The sequence below is a fragment of the Harmonia axyridis genome, chromosome 1 (genome assembly GCF_914767665.1).
Source record: "Harmonia axyridis chromosome 1, icHarAxyr1.1, whole genome shotgun sequence".
Taxonomy (NCBI): Eukaryota; Metazoa; Arthropoda; class Insecta; order Coleoptera; family Coccinellidae; genus Harmonia; species Harmonia axyridis.
Window position 1 is genome coordinate 55782990 of NC_059501.1, and position 24854 is coordinate 55807843.

The 24854-nt window shown below is 34.0% G+C and overlaps 1 protein-coding gene across 2 annotated transcripts in view; it reads right to left on the reverse strand.

Annotated features, from left to right (window-relative positions):
• The window catches only part of LOC123686338 (receptor-type tyrosine-protein phosphatase kappa), a 50605-nt gene extending 28360 nt beyond the window's left edge, over positions 1 to 22245 (reverse strand). Inside the window, exons 1-2 of one of the 2 annotated variants that reach the window (XM_045626403.1) lie at positions 22076 to 22245; positions 20657 to 20658 (exon numbers count right to left, since the gene is read on the reverse strand). The gene's annotated coding sequence lies outside the window, so the exon portion shown is untranslated. The remainder of the gene's footprint in view (positions 1 to 20656; positions 20659 to 22075) is intronic. The other variant, XM_045626393.1, reaches the window with a different exon arrangement.
• Positions 22246 to 24854: the final 2609 nt, after the last annotated feature.

The following is a 24854-nucleotide window of genomic DNA, read 5'->3' on the forward strand; positions in this document are numbered from 1 at the left end:
GAATAAGTAATCAAATTACCTTTTATTTGATGTATCACAATCCATATATTCCCATTTGAAAAAATTAAGTAGGGGGGGGGGCGGTGCGAGAAATATCAAATTCATAAAAGCACAAATTGCTTTTGAGATTAAAAATCGACGGATGCGAGGATTTTTCTTAATAATTCTTCGATTAAGAATTATTGACGAGTTACATTTTTTGGCACGCTGTACAATGAAATACGGTATGGAATGAGAACTAAGCGAGGTGAGCAGGTGGCGTGTATAAAGCAGCAGAAATGTATATGCAGGGAGTAGGCGAAATTAGCAATGATCAAAACGGTCAAGTGCAGGTGAGTGTGAAAAACAAGCAGAATGGCGTGGGAGATGCAGTTTGATATATCGGTACGGTGATAACTTATCATGTGTTCCACACGATCTTGTTCGATACCTCCCAATCGGAATGTGACCTCTCTCTCCTCAAGATAAGGAGCTTTTTCCGATGGCTCAAAATAAGAATTGACTCACAGTAAGGAACCCAACGGACAAACCTCGCTCGAGAAAGAGAGTCTGAACAATAGTTCCGGACTAGGACTTGTTATTTGACAATTCTGGCTATTCATTTCAGTGACGCGATAGTCATTTTTTTTCTTATGGTTTTCCTTATGAGGTGATGAAGAAAAAAATTACGAATTCAACAATCTATCACTCTCAAGAAAAATATCGAGTCTAGCTACGCAAATTTGAACTTTCTTTTCATTTTTTTGTTTGAGTAGTAGGGTGGTGGCAGAATTGTCGAATAACTTGTTACTTTGTTCAGTTGTTATGTGAAATCATCACTTAAATTTTGTAAAAACCTAAATCGTGTTTGATAAGTAACATACTATTAATTACATAATCATGCTGATATCATGTATCTTCGTAACCATTCCATTTGAAATATCAGAATTGGCAAATAAGTTTTTTTTTTAATTATGTAGGACAATTTCTACATACATTGGCAGTTGTACGCTATGTAGAGTGTTGGTATCAGCATGATTATGTAATTAATAGGATGTTACTTATCAAACACGATTTAGGTTTTTAAAAAATGTAAGTGAAGATTTCACATAACAACTGAACAAAGCAACAAGTTATTTGACAATTCTGCCACCACCCTACTACTAAAACAAAAAAAATGAAAAGGAAGTTCAAATTTGCGTAGCTAGACTCGATATTTTTCTTGAGAGTGATAGATTGTTGAATTCGTAATTTTTTTCAAATAACTTTGTTGGCAGTTGTTATGTGAAACCATCACTTGAGTTTTTCTGATATGGAGTTTTGCCCAGTGGTTCCAAATAATAATTGACTCACTATAAGGAACCCAACGGACAGACTCCAGTTGAAAAAGACTGATCTGATAAATAACTCCCGGCGGAAATAAGCCACGGAACACAGGAAAACAGGTCTTACTTAGGCATTCATCAAGCCAAGTAGCTTGACATTTGAACCAACTACTTGACTTGAAAATCAAGCTCGTAAAAATTACATACTTGAGCTTTACTTCACTTGGGTTTAGATATACAGGGTGTTTCCTAAACATGCGGCAAAAATTCAGGGGGTTGTTCCTTGGACTATTTTGAGCATGTTTTGTCCTTGGATGATTTTTGAAAAACCTCTTTGTTTCGAAGATACAGGGCGAACAACATTTTTCATATTTTTAAAATTAATAATAGTTTAAATAAAAATGCGTACCGCACTGTGTTTACTAAGTAGGTACAATTTATTTTTAAATTTGTTTAACAACATTCCAATTACTAAAAACGGCCAGTTTTTAGACTAAAAATTGATAAGTGCAGATGGTAAAGGAATACAGATTAAACACGGTTTTCATTTGAATTCGTTTTGTGATCTATTAGTAATTAACATTTTATCTTTGACTATTATGAATCGCTATAAGAGGTGGTCATTTTCAACAGTTTTTGTAGGTTGAGTTGAATTTTCATGTAATTTTTCATAATAAAATGTTATTATCTGAAATTTTGTTTCCCCTATATCTTCGAAACAAATAGGTTTTTCAAAAATCATCAAAGGACAAAATATTCTTAGAATAGTCCAAGGAACAACCCCCTGAATTTTTGCCGCATGTTTAGGAAACACCCTGTATATTGCTTGACCCTATATCAAGCTACTTGATGTTACTGGAGTTTGATATGCACGCGTCGCACGACATATATTTCTGCAATCTCGTGCGGGCTTAGACAAAATAAGGGGATTCATCGAGCGCCGAGAGCATGTGACTCTATTAGTAGTTCTCACACATTTCTATAAAATTTATTGGTAGATTTTGGTAGTTTCAGAAATCTGAAAGCTGGAACCACATTAAAATACAGATTTAAAAACAAACAAACTGCTAAAAATCAAGTAGTTGATAAGATTCAAGTACTTGATACGTAAATACTTGACTTGACTTTAGATTGAAAAACCACTACTTGACTTGAGCTTCAAGTAGCTTGAAAATCAAGCCAAGCCGTGAATCCCTAGTCTTACTAATTCTTAGAATTTCCCACTTCACCACACGAACTCAAGTTTCCTTCTCACTCAAGCTAAGTATCAAATTTACAATTGTTCACGGCGTTCAAAAATAAAAACTAATAATTGAAAAATGGCACTTTAAACTTGACTAAAGGAAAATCTCAAAACCTATCTGTTGAGCTCGATAATAATTAGAAAATATACCTATGTCTAGCTCGAAAACACCGGCAAGAATTAATTCTCTCCTCAAAAATACCTTATTTATAAGGTCTGCTGGAAAGGGGAAGGGAAATTTAGAGTTTCATAATCGGCGGCGTGTGTATGAAAAACAATTGGCAACACGTAAAAACGAACATATTGGAGAGATAACGTCTACCGCGGTGTCTTAAGGAAGTTTTATTACATAGACTGAATTATCAAATTGAATCATTGCATTTCCTGAACCGAAATCTTTTCACTGCTTTCGATCAAAATCATATTTTCCCTTCATCGCGACTTGGAAAATAATGATGCAATTCTAAATCTGGCGCGAATTATACTTGTTGATTCAAGCAACGAATTTCACTTCGTTACAGTATATTTGGTAGCAACTGTTTCGAAGGAAGCTTTCCTTGCGATATAGATATAATATTGACAATACAGTTTGGTATAGTATATCCAAAGTCAATTGAACTAGTCCATAAAAACGCTTGGCCAGATTTCCCTTTGAAGTGGATACCGGGATTAGCTAAATACATACTGGGATTCATTTGAAAGTATTGTTAGGCATTAAATTCACTGGCCTCAAAGGAAATTCTGGAAACCTGGACAGCCCTTGTATGATCGAAATATTCTGGCTTTCTCCAAGTGACTTTGGATATACTATACAAACAAAGATGTCAAGTCAAGGTGAGAATTTTTCTTTGTTTGAGTAATTGTCTACAGCTATCTCTTCTTCTAACATTATATATAGTTCGAACAGATTTTTTTGCTTTACGAATATATCATCTTTTCCTGACAAGTTTCCCCAAGTGCCCAAGCTGAATGAAACGCTCCGATGTTAGCTGCCTGTTCTCCAGCCAATCATCTTGTTCTCTTTATAACACAGATTTCCTCTGATAAACTTTTACCCAGTTTGTTTAAGTGGTGTGTGAACTTGAGGTCTGACGGAAGTAGGACCCCTAGCAACTTGAAACAAGTGATTTCTGGGTCTTTCGTTTTGAAATAAATAGATTGCGTCTTTACAGGATTCATTTCCATCATATTAGCACTGAAATGAACTGACTATTAAAAAGCGCAAACTGCAATACCAGAGACATATTATGAAGGGAGATATATACCAGTTGCTACAGGCGCTACAGCTTATTGTCCAGGAAAGAGAATGGTGCATTTGCAACAACTGCCAATTGTTTAGATCTGCAGTATCGAAATTAGGCATAGCTTTGATGATAGCCAAACTTCGGAACGAAGATGGCACCTGAAGAAGAACCACTGAAAAGTAGTTCTACTTTTAGCCTCCAATTGTTCGTGACCATCAGCTACAACAACCAAGCTGGTATCGTCAATAAACCTGTACAAATATCCTGATTGACATTTGCAGAAAGATCATTGACATAAATCAGAAACAATATTTGTCCCATAGTTGATCCCTGTGATACTCCAATTGTAACTCGATTGTAATCAAATCCGAATCTGAACTGTCTGCTTCAATTTGCACTCGTTGTATATGTCCTCCAAGTAGCTGGTAAATAGGTCAAGTGTCACTCCTTCCATTCCATAAAACTCTTACTTCTTTAGCAGGAGCTGGTGGTCGATACTATCGAATGTTTTGCTGAGGTCGCATGATGATACTTTTGCACTCTTTTCACTGTCAATATCATTTGAAATCTTATGAAATATTTCTGCTAGTGCTTCTGTAGTACATTTTCCCTTCAAGTTTGCTCCAGATGTTATTTCACTGGAAGAAGTTGACATACTATCCTTCACTGTGGTCTCTAGGATTTTCGATAGTTCTGGTTGTATCGTAATTGGTCGAAAGTTATTGATTTCCCTAGTCTCTCTCTTTTTTATATGGATAGAACGCGACTATTTTTTAATTGGATTGAGAAATATCGCTCTGACAAATCTCACTCCATCCGCACTGTCAGCTTTCAAATAACATTTATAAATATAATTTTTTTGTCAAAGAGAGTACATTTCCATTTTAGAATGACCATTTTTTTCTGTATAAAGCTGTCATGAAAGGCTATGTGGAGATTAAAGTACGAATATGATGCAGACACCAGATTTCAGAGTTAGGGAATGACACTCGTCTTCTTTCTAATTGTTTGTAGAAGGTAAAATGTGATTGTCAGCATTCTTCGTGTATATTAATCCTTTCTTACAAATATTACATCTTAAGATACCGACTTGCCACTGAATAGATAAACCAACCGACAACAATGGTATAATGAATAACATCTTATACCAAAATACCATTAAGTTCTGAGATCTTCAAGAGCTCAAGATGCACATAAATGATGAGTTCTCAAAAGGTCCTGTGCTTTTCTTGAACTTTATTAGGTCTCTACGAATGACGTTAGTGATTACGTTAATTGGGATTATTTTAGATTTATCTTGTTTTTGAAAGCGTAATTTGAAATATTTTGATCTAACAACAACATCCACGTTTTCCTATTCGTTTGACCGAACCAGAATAACTTTTTGCGGGGGTAAGCTTATCTTCAACCATCATGTGTGTTGACTCACATAAGACGATATTTATTAGACTCCATCAATTTGTTTGTCAAAACCCTAGATAACGGACATTCGTAAAATTTACGATGGTCAATATTTGTCGTGATATTTCGTTTGTATCCGGATACCGCAACGGGGCAAGACTGTCAATACCTTCCTATTTAGTTGGTAGCTAGACTCCAGTCTACGACACATCGCATTATTGTCAATTGAATCGCAGATTTCTGACCTCGTTTCTTCAAGTTTACGATGCTTACGGATTTTCTTTTTTTGGTGTCATATTGTGAGGAACAGTTTTGCATTCAGGATACACTCAACTTATTAATTACAATTTCAGAGGTATGTCATTCTGAGGAAATTTCGTTACCGCAGAATGACTTCAAAATGGCCATTATCTCAGGCAGAATTAGAAGAAGAAATTCGAAAAATTATGGAGGAAGAGAACAGTGATGCAGATTCATTTGAAGATAGTGGAAGTGACTGGAAAGAAGATAATCTTGAAATAGAACCCATGGAAGAAACAGATAATTCAACTGATGAATCTTGCAGATCATCATATACACCCTCAACCTATCTGACCATTGACGAACAGCTCTTGGGATTTCGTGGACGATGCCCATTCCGCATGTACATACCGAATAAATCTGCAAAGTATGGTATAAAAATTGTTTCGATGTGCGACTCCTTGACATATATGTAAGTCCATATAAAAGAAAAAAAACTAATGGTTTGCCACTTGCTAACTATTTTGTAAAGGAGCTTACAAAATAGTATCCATAGAAGTAATAGAAATGTTACCATGGATAATTGGTTTCCATCAGTTAGTTTGGCTGATGAACTACTCCAAGATCCATATGAACTAACAATAATTGGAACAATCAGAAAAAATAAAAGGCAAATATCTCAAGAACTGCAGGCTACAAGACATTAAAATGCAAATACATCAATGTTCTGTTATGATCAAGAGAAGGTATTACTTCCGTAGGTGCCTAGGAAGCAGAAAGTTGTACTGTTATTGTCTACAATACATCAGGAAGGTGAAATTTCAGAAGAAACAAGAAAAACTGCGAGTGTTCACAATTACAATCAAACTTAACGCGGAGGAGTGCCTCGGTAGTGCAGTGGACTGAGAGGTCGACTGTGGGCTTGAGCAGGTTTTTTATTTTTATTTTCCTGTATAAAGCCAAACATATCTTAAACTTAATAACATTATCCTTGTACAAAAAATTTTTTATAGACTTAATGCCCTTTATGGTATGAAAACTGTAGTTAAGCAAAAATTATTTGCAGGAACTAGCAATTATATATAATGAACTAAAAACTACTGTAAAAAATATCTTGTATGAAAAACGTGTAAATAAACTCTTCTTTCTTTCTTTCTTTCGACTGTGGTGCCGAAGGTACAGGGTTCGAATCCTGGCTAGATTATGGATGTTGTACATGTCTGGTCATGCCTTCAACGAAAAAAATAAATCTAAACGCAGTGTTGTGTGCCAACTTAAGCTGCAGCAGAAAAACTAGCAGGTGGTCCCTGTGTGTGCTATATGGTATGATGAAGATGGTCTGCATCAAATCCTTTGTGATTTATCCGACTAATACTTTGAAAAAGGGAGAGAAACCTCTTTCACGACACGATAACAGTCCATAATAGATTTGAGTCGTCGCCTTGCTGGGCCATGGATGAGGCGAAGATTATCGACCTCAACTGCCCCAGTCAGAAAATATGGATAACAACAACTCATTGTGGACAATGTGGACATCTGATCTGCGAGGAGCACCGCAGAGATATTTGCAAAACATTCAGTGATGATAAATAAGAGTTTCAATTTTTTATCTATATTTTGTTTTTCATTTTCTAATAAAGAGTTTCTACCACTTTTCGTGAGTTTTTCTAGGAATATTTTTGTGTAATGCGGGTTTTCACTACAGTCATAAAATTTACGAGAGTCCTGTAATGACATGTTTTGAGGTACTCTAGGATATTTACAGTCACAATCATTTAGTTAATTACGACAATGAAATTTTTTTATGTTAACTTTTGAAACTCGTGAAACGGTTTCCAATCATTCATTATGTACAGGGTGGGCAAATAAGCGAGGTAAGCGGCTATATCTCAGGAACCACTCATCGTAGAGACTTGCGGTAAAAAATTTTACCACTAAAGTAAACAAAAGAAAACACTGGAAATTGTTTTGAAGTTCATACCTCCACCGCTAGGGGGCGTAATAGCTATCGTCGAGTAGAAAAATGCATTTTACTCGAAAAATTTTCATATTAAGTTGGAAAAAAAATATCATCACTGTAAACCTTGGAAAATTCTCTATCTGTTTGAATTGTCACTTTCGATTTTGCCCAATCAAATAAGGGTTGGGAAAAGATAGAAATCTGACTGATTGAAATGTCTGTAACTTCAGTTTGGCTCAACATTTTTGAGCAAATTAGATCTTATTTGACAGACAACATCTTGTTGATTAAGGAAAAAATATACTCATGATGAATTTGATTCAGCTGCTTCCGATAGGGAGCGCTAAGTCAGAAGTTCATAGTTTTGTTCATTTTTCTCTGAAATTTCAAATGTAATGATAGGATTTTCTTAACAGAAACAAAAATTTCATTGAATTTGCATGAAAAAACCTGAAGGTCGCAAAGCGATAATTTCAGGCGTTCTGAAGTTATGGCCGAAAGAAGATATTCTTCAACTGATGCACTGCGAAAAACCAAATTGAGTCTTCAAGTTCTAACAGAAACAGAAATCCCATCAAATTTGTATGAAAAAACCAAAAGGTCGCAAAGCGATAGCTTCAGGGGTTCTTTAGTTATAGACGAAAAAAGATATTTTTCAACTGATACACTGAAAAACTAAATTGTGTCTTCTTTCGGCCATAACTCCAGAACGCCTGAAGCTATCGTTTTGCGACCTTTTGGTTTTTTCATACAAATTTGATGGGATTTCTGTTTCTATTAGAACTTGAAGACTCACTTCGGTTTTTCGCAGTGCATCAGTTGAAGAATATCTTCTTTCGGCCATAACTTCAGAACACATGAAATTATCGCTTTGCGACCTTCAGGTTTTTTCATGCAAATTCAATGAAATTTTTGTTTGTGTTAAGAAAATCCTATCGTTACATTTGAAATTTCAGAGAAAAATGAACAAAACAATGAACTTCTGACTTAGCGCTCCCTATCGGAAGCAGCTGAATCAAATTCATCTTGAGTATATTTTTTCCTTAATCAACAATATGTTGTCTGTCAAATAAGATCTAATTTGCTCAAAAATGTTGAGCCAAACTGAAGTTACAGACATTTCAATCAGTCAGATTTCTATCTTTCCCCCACCCTTATTTGATTGGGCAAAATCGAAAGTGACAATTCAAACAGATAGAGAACAACTTAATATGAAAATTTTTCGAGTAAAATGCATTTTTCTACTCGACGATAGCTATTACGCCCCCTAACGGTGGAGGTATGAACTTGAAAACAATTTCCAGTGTTTTCTTTTGTTTACTTTAGTGGTAAAATTTTTTACCGCAAGTCTCTACGATGAGTGGTTCCTGAAATATAGCCGCTTACCTCGCTTATTTGCCCACCCTGTACAATACAGCGTGGTCCAGATTTCAATTCAATACTTTGGCGTTGGATACAACTTTTTCCATGAAAAAAAGTCAAAAAAGTCACATAAACATATATCCTAACAAGCTTCGTTTTCTAGATAGAGGGTTTTAAAGTTTGAAAAAATCATCAATTTTTCACTTATAACTCTAGTAATTTTTATGTATTGAAATCTAGATGATGTGTCTACTGTCAAAATCATCCAGTGGCCTATATATAGGAGTGGGATGATCCTTTTTCTATTGGAAATCTACACCATTATATTTTATTCTGAAAATTATTTCATTCTTGAAATCAACTGGACTTCACTAAAAAAAAGTTTCTTGAATTTTTTTCATAGACAAAACCATTTTCAAGATAATCGAGTACCAAGCAAACACTATCCACGAAAATCCACAAAAATTAATTCTTCAAATTTTTCCATTAGTGATAAATGAGACTACAAAAATTGACGTTGTGTATTACAACGCTTTACGATTTAATTGAACATTTCAGAAAGAGCATTTATCAAACATTCATTTTTCAGAAATTTTTTTATTGTTTGAGTGTCTGACGAATGCTCTTTTTGTAATGTTCAATTAAATTTGAAGGCATTATAATAAACCACGTCAATTTCTGTACTCTAATTTATCATTAATGGGAAAAACTATAATTTTTGTGGATTTTCGGGGATAGTGTTTGCTTTGTACTCGATTATCTGGAAAATGGTACATTCTATAAAGAAAATTCGAGAGCTTTTTTATAGTGGAGCTTTGTTGATTTCAGAAATGAAACAATTTTCTCGAAAAAAAACAGTGGTGTAGATTTTCCATAAGAAAAGGATCATCGCACCTCTATATCTACGGCACTGAATTATTTTTGCAGGAGTCACTCACCTTATTCGAAATACTACATTATCCAGACTTCAATACCTGAAAATTAAAACAATGAATTTAATACATAATACTAGAGCTATAAGTAAAATCTGATTTTTTTTCAAACTTCACACACCCGTATCTCGAAAACGAAGTTTGTTAGGATATATATTTATATGAATTTTTTTTCATAAAAAGAGTTGTTCTATCCGAATCCGACGCCATAGTTGTTGAACTGAAATCTAGACCATCCTGTATAACGGTATCACAGTGTTCTTGACCACATTTCATTTCAGTTGTAGATATGAATTTTCTACGAAATATGCAAATTTTCGATAGACTTTCTAGACGTGTCCGTTAAGTTAGCACCCACTTTTTCGAGAATGAAATTTTTTTTTTGCATTCGTTAGTAACTATTTGTAACACAGAAATTTTCGTTTGTGCCTCAAGGATACTGATAGAAAAATATCGCATTCCGCTGGGTGGCAACTTCACGCTTTTTTTCGATTCTACTCGAAAAATAAATTCAGTTTGAAAGTCCATCGTTAGTAACGATTTGTAACACAAAAATTTCTGTTTGTAACCTAACCTATAATGAAAAAATATCACTCCTAAAATGCGAAGTTAGCACCCACTTATTCAAAAATGAGATTTTTTTGCATTCTTTAGTAACTATGATATTTGTGACACAAAAATTTTCGTTTCTACCCCAAAGATTCTGGTAGAAATATCGCAATCGCTGGGATGCTAATTACGATTTTTTTCGTTTTTTTTTAAATTTCTCGAAAAAAAAATTGTTCAAAAGTCCATCATTAGGAACTGTTTGTTACACAAAAATTTTCTTTTGTAACCTAACCTATAATAGAAAACTAAAATCCCTGAAATGCGAAGTTAGCACCTAATTTTTCAAAAATTATATATCTTCCTTTTGCATTCGATAGGAATTCGTTAGTAACTATTTGTAACACAAAAAATTTCGTTTGTGACCGAACCTTCGATGGAGAAAGGCCTTCCTTAAAAGCTAAGTTACAAACCACATTTTCTAAAATTCTTTATTTCTCTTATGTTTCCGATATTTCTTTGTTAGGAATTATAATACAATTTTTTTTTGTAACCTAAATTTTAATTTAGAAATAACACCCCTAAAATGTTAGCACCCACATTTCTAAAATTCTTAAATTCTATATTTCTCTTCTGCTTCTGAGAGTACATCGTTAGTAATTATTTGTAACACAAAAATTTCGTTTGTAACCTAACCTATAATGAAAAAATGGCACCCCTCAAATGCAAAGTTAACACTCCTCTGAAAATCACAATTTTTTTGCTCCCAATATTTCTTCCTTGATAACACAAACATTATGTTCCTCACAAAATCTCTAATTGGAAAATACTACCTCTACATGGGAATTTAGCACCTCTGTTATTAAAAGTTCTCATTTTTTTTTGTTTTGATAGAACTATGTTTTACAGAAAAATTTGTTACTTTATGTATAGAATATACATATACATATGTCCTGATTAATTTATACCCACAAAAGCAGTTAGTTCTAATGAACTAACTGCTTTTGTGCAGTTAGTTCTAATGAACTAACTGCTTTTGTGAGTCGAAAATAATTTTTCGACACAATATAACTTGTTATTCAATTGATATATTGTTTTAATCAGTCACTTCATAGGTCAGTGGAAGAATTAGCCGGTAGACATAAGAAGAAAATAGACGAATATCCTATACCGGATAAGTCTTTCAATCAATTAAATTTATGTTTCTGGTAGATTTTATTTACCCAAAAGTTGCTTTTGAATATTGATTATAAAATAAATTTTGAAAATAACTCCCACATGGTTTATTTAAAATGTATTCTCAAAATAATATTTTCTTATAATATTATATTCAAATAATATACAATAGAAGGTGGACGTCAAGCATCACTGTTTTTGGTACTATCTTAATTTTTTTGGTAATATCATTGTACAACTCTAGCGCTCCACCATTTCTGCGGCAGATGGTAATATGATGTCCTGGTAAGTGATTTCTAATAAGCTCCCAAACGCAGTTGAGAGGTGCTATATTTCTATTATAGTTTAGGTTACAAACGAATTTTTTTTTCGCAGTTTAGGGGTTTTAGTTTTCTATTATAGGATTATTATTATACAAACGAATTTTTTTTTCGAGAAAAATCGAAAACATCTAAAAAAAAGCGTGAGGTTGGCACCCAGCGGAATGCGATATTTTTCTGCCAGTATCCTTGAGGTGCAAACGAAAATTTTTGTGTTACATAAAGAAATAATCACTAACGAGTTATTAACGAATACAAAAAAAAAATTCTTCATTTCCGAAAAAGTTAGTGCTAAGTTCACGGGCACTTTTTAGACACGTCTGACGCAATGGTTGTCCGATCAACATGAATCATTCTACATTGCAAGGACTTCACATCCAATCAAAAAGAAATTGGCTTTCGTAGAATTTGCTTGAATTTTTTATATGTTGTAGGTTGTAGAACTCGTGATGCTGAAAAATGTCTTTCTTCTTATTCCTTCTAATATCTTTTTTGCTCTAAATTCAACCGATTAATTTATATAGGATGAATAAAATAACATTTCTAAAATTTCAAATGGCCATTGTGAAGAAAATTCTTCGAGTATTTAAACCAACGATTGTTCGTACGTAACTAGTCGTTTATGGACTACTTGGATGTCAATATTTTCTGAATGGACTATACCTAATTTATTCTCAATAAAGCCTAATGGACACATCTTGAAGGGGAAACTGACGACATTTCAGTATGAGCTCTGTAGTAAAAAGCTGAAATGACCTAAAACCACCAGTACTGCAACCAAATAATTCTGTTTGCTTTAAATTCAACGAAAAATATTATCTTATGACTAGGTGAAAATCTTAGACAACCTGATAAGAGAGGAAATAATTAAATAAAATCAATATTATAGTAGTCAACCTCCATGGTCTTCGTGGACAATGATATTGGCACCTAAATATACTTCATACAAACTATTGTTCATTGCATTTCAAAGTGGAATACACTTTTTCAACTGTGGATCACTTCATGAAACTATTGCTCATAGGATAAAAAGCAGAGTAGATGAAGTCACACCCTAATAATTTTCAATTCACCCTTATGGCAAAAGCATTGATCGGCAAACCGAACTCGCAGTCTCGTGTAATCGTATTAAGTCGATGTTCAAACCCACTGTGCTTGCCGACCTTGCCTATAGAGACTATTTTTAGAGTGTCGGAGCTTCAATCCCAAAATAATCGTCAAGCGAAATATAAACATTAATGATTTCATTTCATAACGAGCACATCGGAATTTCTATTGCTGAAAACGAAAATCGCGAAACAACTTTGTTGTTAGTATATAGGACAACTCTCAAAAATAGGTCCTTTCAATTTTACAACAATGCTATTCAGCTGCTATTGCAGTCCCAAAAAATCATTCACTTGAAAAATAAACACAAATTGCATAAGTGATATTCAAACTTTGCTCCATCGACAACTACGTTTCAAAGGTGCTACAGGAAAAGAAATTTGGCTCTTATGAAGGAGTGATTGCTGAGGTTGAACTCTATTTCGAATTCAAAGTCGAAGACGAATCTTTCTGCAGAAAGTATTGCGGAGCATTGGAATACATGCATCACTCTTCAAGAGGAGTTGACGAATAAAGTCGAAAGGCGTGAGAATTTTCTAGATATCATAGCATGATAATTATTATTTCTGGTAGCACCACCTGCACCAGTTGAGGAATTGCCAATTCTATCGTAGAACTATCGTAGCCTTTGATAAGCGTCGGAAAACACCCAGCGAGATGGTTGTCGTGTATCAGGGAATCTCCAAGGGCCGTCGGTAAGGGGTAGGCAGGGTAGGCGGTCGCCTAGGGCGGCAAAATTCAAGGGCGGCATTTCAAGTTTCATCAACAAAAATTACATGTGTAGCAATTCAAAGTACCAAATGAGATTTAATTCAGTCAGCAACAACAGAAAGGAATACCGACAAATATAATTAACATCAAAAACCTTCAAAGGTGCCGCATTATATCTATAATACTCATAAGTATCCAGATGTGGTGTGATCCCCTCATAATGCTGTTTACGAGTTATTGACGCTGAAAGAACACATGCACTCATCAGGCTTGTTGGCGTTCCCTTTACGTTGCCGAATTTTATTGCCACTTGGGGTTTTGGATTGTTTTTTTTTTATCATGAGAAATTGAATTTGTAACAATTTTTGCTAGTATGGATGAATAAATGAATTAAATTTAATTGAATTGAATTTCATCACTTCCAACTGATCCTTCTTTAGAAATATAAAAAGTTCTATTATTTCATACCACATTCCATTATTTTATAATATTCTTCTTTTTTATATCAAATTATCTAGTGCTGAGCGTGGGCGTATTCGAATTAAATAATAGTTCATCCGCATCATCCGATTGTTTTACTCGATAATCTTAAACAAAAAAAAACAAATTTTCAAGCTTTTTCTAAAATCGAAACTCTGCTGATAGCCTAAAACTGCAGGGTCCACTCTAGAGAGGCGGCAAATAATGAAGGGCGGCATTATCTCCTTTTTCTGGGAAATCTGGATTACTGGAAGAACGAATCTTTCGCTTAGTACAGAATCCCAAACCTGAAAAGGTTTCGATTTGTATTTTTGCCGGGGCGGTAGAAACGCTTGAGCAGACACTGTACCCCGATTATTCAATATTAATTTTGAGCATTCTGCACAGTAAACTTTTGTTAGGTCGGCAAAATGGGTCTCTGCCTAGTGCGGCAGTTTTGCTAGCGACGACCCTGGAATCTCCTGTTGTACTTCCGAGTCCCGAAAAACTTTTTATGCGTTACCTCCACAATAGCTGCATATCTGCATATTCTACGTCAGAAACCCAAAAGTTTAACGAAAAATAAACTCAACGTATAAAGAAAAAGTCGAATCGGATGGAATCTTCCTAGTGTCGCTGTGTATGAATGCATTTTTGTTATCTAGGTTGCATGTACACAGCATACCAGAAAGATTTGTACAACATATAAATTCATTTGAATTGACTCCAAAGTAAAATAACAGCCTAGTACGTCTACCAAATTTCTACACCATCTGCTCCAACAGAAGCAGAAAAATGAGAAAAAATAAATTTTGAGTTGGATGGCTACATAGTAACCGCAGAACGGTAAGTAGGAATATACAATTTACGCATGAATAAACGAACGCTAAAAAGCTTCAAACTTCACGTCAGTACTCATCACATTTTTTCGATATTCTGCTTCCATTTGTTGGTTCTATCGACACGAAATATGCCAGCTAGAAATTGTTATGCTTTTATGATTCAAAGTATTTGAAGCATTCCACGAATTCGATACAATTTTTTACTTCTTCATAACACCGAAAGTGCTGGTCAGCTAGGCCGTATGCCATTGATCGAAACAAGTGATAGTCCAAGGGAGCAGAATCTGGAGAATAAGGCGGGTGAAGCAGTGGCGGTTCTACTATACCGCAAAACCGAGCAGCATTATTGATGAAATTATTATTATTGATGAATTACATTATTGATGAAATTATCATTCTTGACGAATTTCATTAATTATGAAATTACACGTTCGTTTTGAGATTTCAATAGATATAATTTTTACCTGTTTTCTGAGAAGTTGTTATTTATTCACAGAGCTCGTAGGTGACTATAGCATAGGTGCAGAAAGCATATTTTCACAACAAAATTAATAAAAAGATTCACCTGAAAATAAGGGGCCTTGGTACAATTCTCGCGGGGGGGGCCAAAAATCCTAGACACGCCACTGGGGTGAAGTAGGACTTCCCATTACAACGTTTCGTCGTTTCAAGTATGTCTTGACTACTTTCGCAACATATGGTCGAGCATTGTCATGCTATAAATCACTTTATCATGTTTCTCGTTGTATTGCGGCTGTTAGTCTTTCAATTCTCGGCTCAAACACTTTAATTGCTTTCGATGACGATCGCTTGTGATTGTTTCAGTCGGTTTTAACAACTCATAATACATCACGCCGAGCTGTTCTCCCCAAATACTGAGAATTAACATAATGAACCCATTTTTCTTCTCCAATCACAATGTGATGCACAATTCCCCTCCGTCTTTGCCTTATTGCAAGCTGTTGTTCACAAGCAAACAAACGCCTTTCAACATCTGTCAGCTTCAACTCATGAGGCACCCAATGTTCTTGTTCTGAATCATTACCACGACTTTCAGGCGTTTTGAAATGGCTTGTTTCGTCACTCTCAATGATCCTATCAATTCTTGTTGCGTTGGACACGAGTCTTGATCAATTAATGCCTGCAATTCTGAATCTTAGAAAACCTTTTCTCTTCCACCGCCATGCTGGTCTTCGATGTCAAAATCACCGTTCTTGAAGCGTTGAAACCACTCTCGGCACTTTCTTTCACCAATAGTGGCCTCACCATAGCTATTTGAGAGCATTCGATGAGCCTCAGCCGCAGATTTCTTATTAAACCAGAAAATGAAAACCTCCCGCAAATAACGAGAATTTGGCTCCTAAGCTGGCATGTTTAATCGAGAATAACTTTATAATGGAGACACGAATCGACTTATATTTGGATGGTGTTATGTTTACAAATACCTAAGCTTATTGTATGACATCTACGATCTATTTATTTCGACTTCCACTTTCAGCTACAGCTATCTATAGCAAAAAGGTTGAAGCAAAATACACCAAATATATACACGCAAAATCTCAACCCGGTCGACTCAGTGTTCACTGAAATATTGAGCATTATTTAAATTATTTTCCATATTCTTCTTGAATTTCCTTTGGCTCATTAAACGAGATCAACATTATCTTTCCTAAAAAGCTTTCGATTGTTATTCTACATCTAATGGCAATAGATGAATGTCTCAATAGAACTAGCACTTTCCAAATGAATTTCAAACGACCATATTTACGAAACCCCTAGTCGGATTTTGCCCATTAACGAACTCAACCGCAGGATCCGAAAGAATATAGGTATTCTCGTTCGATAATTGAATTTGATCATGGATTTTGTCATCTGTGAGTCGAGCTTTATCGTTTCAGACCATTCCCAGCTCGAAATGCAAAAATAACAGACATCATATTGAAATTATTTTGCGCTCTGTTCAGGAAACGAGCGCTCAAAAATCATAATGGCTAGGTTATCACTACCTATGATTTTTTTCAATGACTAGTCAAAACTCAACTCGCAAAGGCGCTGATACTCTATAGAAATATTGAAATATACATAGAAAAGGCTGAATATGAAGTACTTAACCTTCATCTACATTTGTGTATATTTTTCATGTTATAATAAAGCTTTTTCCTTTATTTTAGCGTTTTGATATCATATGATAGGAAAGCAATTTTCCGTAGTAACTTACTAGAATTCCTCTAATGAAGAGAGTGAATACGGCTGATTATGTAATGTCTTTTTCATTCTTTTTTTAGATTTGTTCTCACCTCAAACGTAAACTGCATATTTCAATAGATGTTGAAATATTTTTCCTGCAACGGCTACAACGATTTATTATTGGAAACAATAAACTAAACTGACTTATGCCATCTGAAAAGAAGTCACGTATAAACATTAAACACTGCTTACATCTAAACGGCCACATTTGAACCGTTTTTGTCAATAATACGTAACTTCCCGGAAATTGGTAAGAAATGGGTCGATCTATAAAAAGATATGTAGGTTTTCTCCACGTTCTTTTAGTCGATCTTATATGTTGTTTCAAGGTAATGTTTAAAGACGCAGGTATGTCTCAACCCTCAATTTGAATTGGAAAATGTGTCCTAATGATGCTGGAGAAAAAGTAAACTTATCGTATTTTATCATATGCTCCGAAAATAAAACTAATGTTACAAAGTGAACTCATATTCAAAATTATCATTTTGCTCGAATGTCCGTAATTTTTGAATTTTGAGCCGGTTCAAATAATCAAATTCCACTCATTAACGAAGAATTGAAGATCAAAATCGTACATATGTACAGTGCATCCCATTTTGGGTGAGACAGCCAGGTTTCTCGCTTGTTATTTAAGATAGAGCCTTGCGGTTTTCACGTTCCTGTCCTACTTTTTCGTGAAACTCAAGTTGGTCTAATCAGATTGTGCATAACTGTTTCCGTTCAAAAGATACAGGCTGATTTTGGAAATTGATACTTTTCGGACCCCTTCTTTATCTCCGAAGTTATTAGAAATAATGCTGAGGTAAAAACTACGTCTGAATCAGAATTCTGCTTAGAATCCAGTGGCGTACTCAATATTTTTTTCGGGGTATGGTTTTGAAGATTCAACACAAACTTATGTTTTTTTTAATGGAACACCATGTGTATCATTACTTCGTTGAATTTGCTATTTTTTTCCCTTCAAAATGATATATGACACTATGTAGGTAGGATGTTCAGAAATGTTAAAAAACACTAAAACATCAAATAATGATGATTTTTTGTTAATGGGGGTTAATTTCCCATAGAAAAGAAGAATCAATAATGATAACAATAATTTATAGCGATGACAGCTAGATCAGATTGGTTTTTTCCCTCCAATGCCTACTTGATAAAACAATGCTCCCAAATGCTAGTAGCCATAATAACAACAAGGATGTTTGTGTCATCAATGACCGACTACTTTTAAAAATCGAAAGTAATGATCCTCTTATTGAAACATAGAAAATTCATGGCCCATTTACAACAAATCATCATTATTTGACGTTTTAGTGTTTTTTTGACATTTCTGAACATCCTACCTACATAGTATCATATATCATTTTGAAGGGAAAAAAATAACGAATTCAACGAAGTAATGATATATAGGGTGTTCCATTAAAAAAAATATAGGTTTGTGTTGAATCTTCAAAACCATACCCCGAAAAAAAAAATTGAGTACGCCACTGGATTCTACGCAGAATTCTGATTCAGGCATAGTTTTCAGCTCAGCATTATTTCTAATAACTTCGGAGATAAAGGAGGGGTCCGAAAAGTATTCAATTTCCAAAATCACCCTATATCTTTTGAACGGAAACAGTTATGCACAATCTGATTAGACCAACTTGAGTTTCACGAAAAAGTAGGACAGGAACGTGAAAACCGCAAGGCTCTATCTTAAATAACAAGCGAGAAACCTGGCTTTCTCACCCAAAATGGGATGCACTGTACACGGTAACTCTCGATTCTCGAATGGAATATGCTAGAGAATTGATATTTTCGGAGAGGTTCGGGGTCGGAATTATAGGGTGGTTTTATAGTTATAAATAAAAAGTTTCTCGATTAATGAAAAATACCCCTCCATTCAAACTGAAAATTTAAATAAGCTGTGGAACAACTGAACTAATGTATAATTGGTGGATAATAAAAATGTATTGTCAAATTTCGAAAAAATGGAACAACCTAAAAATTAATATGCGTTTCAAGCAGACATGGTACGAATCCCAAGGTCCCATTAAAAAACTGGAAGCCCATAACGGCGACCCTTGGCACTCTTGAATCCCACAGATACAAATAATTTTACACATGATAGTCTAGTCAATTTAGTAGTTTATTTCGACATTTGAGATCCCCAGCTAGAAACATGTATAAATTTGTAATCTGACATCCTAAAAGTTGTCTCTAAACCTACATACGGTATAGTGTCATCGACTATTGAATTCTAAGGTGAAAGATCTCAAAACAATTTTTGACATTTTTGCAAAAATCTCGTTTCCTAGAGGTTTTTCGCTATTTATTATCATTATAAATATTCTAGAAGATAAAATTCTCTACAACGTTTGTTTCGAACGTTTTCCTAATCGTAGATAGAGGGCGGAGAGCGAGTGGCAGATCATTTAAGGCCAACCTGTTGTCCCGGTCAAAAAAAAGCCCTAAAAAAAATTTTAATTATGGATGAATACATAATTATTGATAATTTCTATTTCTTATTAACTATTACATTTTTTAATGAATATCAATTCATTTGATAAAACATAAATGCCTTTGCAGATAAGGAATTGTTAAGGAGAATATCTGAATTATATTTCAAAGCTAATGTAATTTACACTGATAACTTCCCAAATAAATAAAGAAGAATTTTTAAAGTAATGTTTTTTATGAAAAATATCATTCCATACATTAATGAAAAAAGTTATAGTTAAAGTAATACATACTTAATAAAAAATGGAAATGATCAATAATTATATATTTTATCAATGACTAACTTATGGAGTGTTTTTGACCAGAAATACCGGTTGACCTTGAATCATACACTAACCACGCGCTCTCCGCCCTCTTGAAAATGATTCAACATATAGAAAAACTTTCACAACAAAAGTTGTAGGGAATTTTATCTTATAAAATATTGATATCGGAAACGAATAGCGGAAAATCTATAGGAAACGAGATATTTGCGAAAAAAAAACAAAAAACGGATTTTGTGACCTTTGACCTTAGATTTTAATACACCCTATACGTTTGTAGGTTTTGAGACAACTTTTAGGATGCCCAAATACAAAAATATATGAGTTTATAATTGGTTATCTCAAATTCCGAGATTACTACCTCTACTTAATTTTCATGAGCAAGGCTAAATTAACTCTAATTCAACCTTGTATGATTGTTGGTTTGTAAAATCCAAAATGTAAATTTTTGGTTGATAGTGGATATTCAGTTAAGTTAATTGATCCTAAATTTGTTTATAATAATCTTCAAAATAATATTTTTAATGTGATACATAAAAACGCTTTTATGTCAAGAATTCCAAAAAAATAATTTTTATCCTTTTGTACCTACTCTATATAATAAAACATGATAGTAGAGTAGATTTCTTGTATAAAATATGGATTAAATTTTGTTCTCAGAAATCGAAAATTATTCAAATATCATCTCTGAAAAATAAAAATTTTGTCGGAAGTCTACATCAATTCAAGTGAATCTTATAACCACTTAGAATCCAAAATAATAAAACTTGCAATTAATTACACTCCGATAATTGATTAACTTCTGAAAACTCTTGAAGAGTCTCCCAATATTATTGAAAAACAAGGTAATTCATTTGAAGCTGTCAAAAATTATGCTTTAGCGAAAATTGCGTATCACAAGATTTTCATGATTCAAAAATAAATGGCAATAATAAAAATTTCAAATCACAGAATAAATCTATAGGTGAAGTGATCGCAATCCAGAAAGGTATTGGAAACATTTATTCTATAATTACTAAAGAGTCTTATTATGATGACTTAACGTATGAAAATGTATAAAAATCCTTATTTAATCTCGAGAGCAGTGGCGACGCTAAGGGGTGTCCGGCCCCTCCCCTAAATTTAGCTGCCCTCCCCCCTAAAATTTGACATACCAACGCTAAAATATTAACAAGATCAGCAGAACTAAAATTTTCGCGTATAATTTCAATTTAATTTGACCCCCCAAAAAAAATCCGGCTCCTTCTTGGCCCCCCTGTTTTTGAAAGCTGGCGCCACTGCCTGAGAAAAATGTCCTTCTGTGCATGGACGTAGCCAGGGGAGGGTCAGATGGGGTCCGGACAGCACCCCGTCCAATTTTTTCAGAAATACAAGATTCTAATTTCACCGAAAATAATCTTAAATTTTTCTAATTTATTATTATTATTTTATTTTTTAAATCCACACTATTTATATTTTTCTAGAGCTCAAGTCAACGGAGCCCCCAGATTTCTGAAACACATTTCAAACATCACACTCCATTGTGAAATATTCAACTTTTCATATAAACATTTCAGATAAAGGTGCATCTATGACTTTCATAAATTTGCGATCGATAGTCAATAACTCAAACCAAACACTCTCATGTTCAATATGGGATCACTGTGAGGAAATAGTTCGTTCTCTATTTCTGTATTTTCATAGTTTGATAATTTCAATTCATTTAACTGTTGAGATAAATAGAAAAGTTGTTACTAAGTAGGTACCTATGTCCGAAATCACACCTAGTTGTTTCAAGAGTATAATAAAAATATTATTTCAAAAACATTCATCACTAATGTAATATTATGAAAAAAACAAGTGGTTTATTTGATATTCAATTTCTAGTTAGGTTATTATTGTTAATACATATTCAATCATAACTTCGGAGTATATCAAGTAAATAAAGCGATTATTCTAACGGAAATATATCTTGTATCAATTTGAACTCAGTATGATCATTTAGTTTTCTTGATGTTTGAAATTCCTACCAAAAATCAAATACTTTATCGCGAATACTATGAAATGATTCGTTCAAAGCTGTCGATTAAAACCTTAAACTTTCATTATTACCAAGTAATATTGAAACTCGAACTGATTCCGTCAGATAATTCAATTTCATTTTCCACTAAAAATGTGAATTTATATAAGTCTTACTTGTTGTAAATGTAATTAAATAGAATAAATTGTTCATTGCCTACTTTTTCTACTCAGGACAACGTTATCTCGTACACTTCCATCTTGTAGAACAAATACAAACACTGTCGGAACCCGATAATTTTCACGAGAGCTGAGAATTGGCGTCTGGATGCTTACTGATCATCGAAACGCTAGCGTCGCGACGCCACGATGATCAGCTGTTGTTAGATTTACAACGGCAAGGACCGATGGAGTTATAATTGTACTTAGCACAATGATAATTAAGGTGGGTGAAAGCAGCTATTATAAAGAAATTTGGCACGGAAATTGTTGGGATCCTAACAGGCCGATACGCTGAATCTCTATGTGCGTATGAAATAAAAAAAAAGTTATTTTTTCTGTGACGGGAAAAAAATTTGACATTTTATCTCTGTTGACAGGTAACAAAATATGACTTTTCACGAAATTGCTTTTTTCCCCGGGAAAAAAGTGAGTACTTTTTTCCCGGATATATATTTATCTACATATAGATAAAGGAATAATAATAATTCGACCTCACTATTGATGGCTTTTGTTGTTGTGCCAATTCCGAAAAATAAGCCAATAACACTGTCTCCGAGAAAGAACTGCATGTCTTTTTCATTTTCCATTCCATAAATCTTGAAAACGCGGTTTCGTAAATTTTCCGCGATTTAGCTGGTAATAATTTTCGTGACGCTACTTGCGCTGCTTCTATCAACTCCAGTGGAGTCAGAGAAAACTCGGAATCAGATATTTTTCAACTTTATATTATTCAACAAAATAACTACTAAACAATTATTACTGAGTTCGCAATTTTTGAAACAAATCACAAAATTAAATTAACAGATATTTGATTACTTTGAAGTTTCCCTTAGCAACGTAGGTCTATTTGCAGCTTACTAGTTTAAAAATTCAAAATTCATATCGATAACATTCTGACTTTAATATATTGTATAATTATATGTTCTTCCACTATTAAATTGTCGTTTTTCCTGTCACAGAAAAAAATTGTGTATTATACACGGAAAAAATATTAGATTTTAGCTCTCGGTTTTTTGGCTTATTGCCAGCTAAATCGCGGAAAATTTACGAAACCGCGTTTTCAAGATTTATGGAATGGAAAATGAAAAAGACATGCAGTTCTTTCTCGGAGACAGTGTTATTGGCTTATTTTTCGGAACTGGCACAACAACAAAAGCCATCAACAGTGTAGTCGAATTATTATTATTCCTTTATCTATTTGTAGATAAATATATATCCGGGAAAAAAGTACTCACTTTTTTCCCCGGGAAAAAAGTAATTTCGTGAAAAGTCATATTTTGTTACCTGTCAACAGAGATAAAATGTCAAATTTTTTTCCCGTCACAGAAAAAATAGTGTATTATACACGGGAAAAATATTAGATTTTAGCTCTCGGTTTTTTGTCTCCCTCCGCTTCGCGTCGGGAGACAACTTAACCTCGAGCTAAAATCTAATACTTTTTTTCCTTGTATAATAAATAACTAGTTATCCCCTATCCAAAACACTTTTCACATGATCAGTTATTTTATTCAATATGAAAAAAATTTAAAACATGTCTATTATTTTTTTGAGAAGGATCTCAATCTACATCTTCAACTGGCCAATTGAAAAATCCCCGGTCTTTCATAGTAAAACACATTTTTTTTGGCAAAATTTTGAAGCGAAAGACAAATCGTACTACAAAAATGGTATCGAAAAGTTGGGAGATCACTATAATCTCTGTATCGCCCTCGAAGGCAACTATGTTGAATAATATAATCGGATTTTGCCAAAAATATGTGTTTTACTATGGTAGGCCGGGGACTTTTTAATTGGCCTGTTAACTTATATTAATTTTTTGCATACTGCAGAGTTGACTTCATTTAGGGCGGAAAATTGGGTATCTGCCTAGGACGGCAGTTCGACTAGTGACGGACCTGATATACCTAACCTACAAACATGAAAAATCTTTACCCGATCGGATTTATAATTCTTATTGAATTTTCTATAGTTCTGATTATGTGATTGAAATGTATATATAAAATGTTTTACTACAGACTACTAGTTAGTCTTTGGTTTTACGACTTGAAACTTTGATCGTTGATTGTATGATTTGAAATCTATGGAAAGTGTTAAAAATGAACTGAAACTGAACACAGAAATGATTTGAACAAGCAAATCGCCACCAAGTTTTTTATGATACCTACCATTAGACATCTTAGATGTGATCGTCTTGAGATTTTTCGCGTAGCATAAAATTGACATTCCATATCAACACCCACTCAACACACTCTATTAGTGATGACGTCACACGCCGCCATTTTAGTTCTCCTGTCAGTGTTCGGAATCCAAACAAACAAATTGTCATTCAAATTAGTACGTTGTCGTTGAAGAAATTGGCTTATTTTGATAAATAAGATTATTTAAGGAACGATTTTACTATCAATTGATAGACAGAAAGCACGAGATTAATGCCAGTAAGTTCGAACTTGAAGTTCAACTAATAAAGACGGCTTTTTACAAAATCTGGGGAATGATACAGGATTCAAACCTACTGGTATTAACCTCGTTCCTTCTGTCTATCAATACCGAAATCGTTCCTCAAATACTCTTATTTATGAAAATAAGCCAATAACTTCAACGACAACGTACTAATTTGAATGACAATTTATTTGTTTGGATTCCGAACACTGACAGGAGAACCAAAAATGGCGGTATGTGACGTCACACTAATAGAGCGTACTCAGTCGGTTTTCTGGTTACAGAAATATTGGTATATTCATTGTTTCGATACTCTTCTTGAATCGAAAATAAGAGACA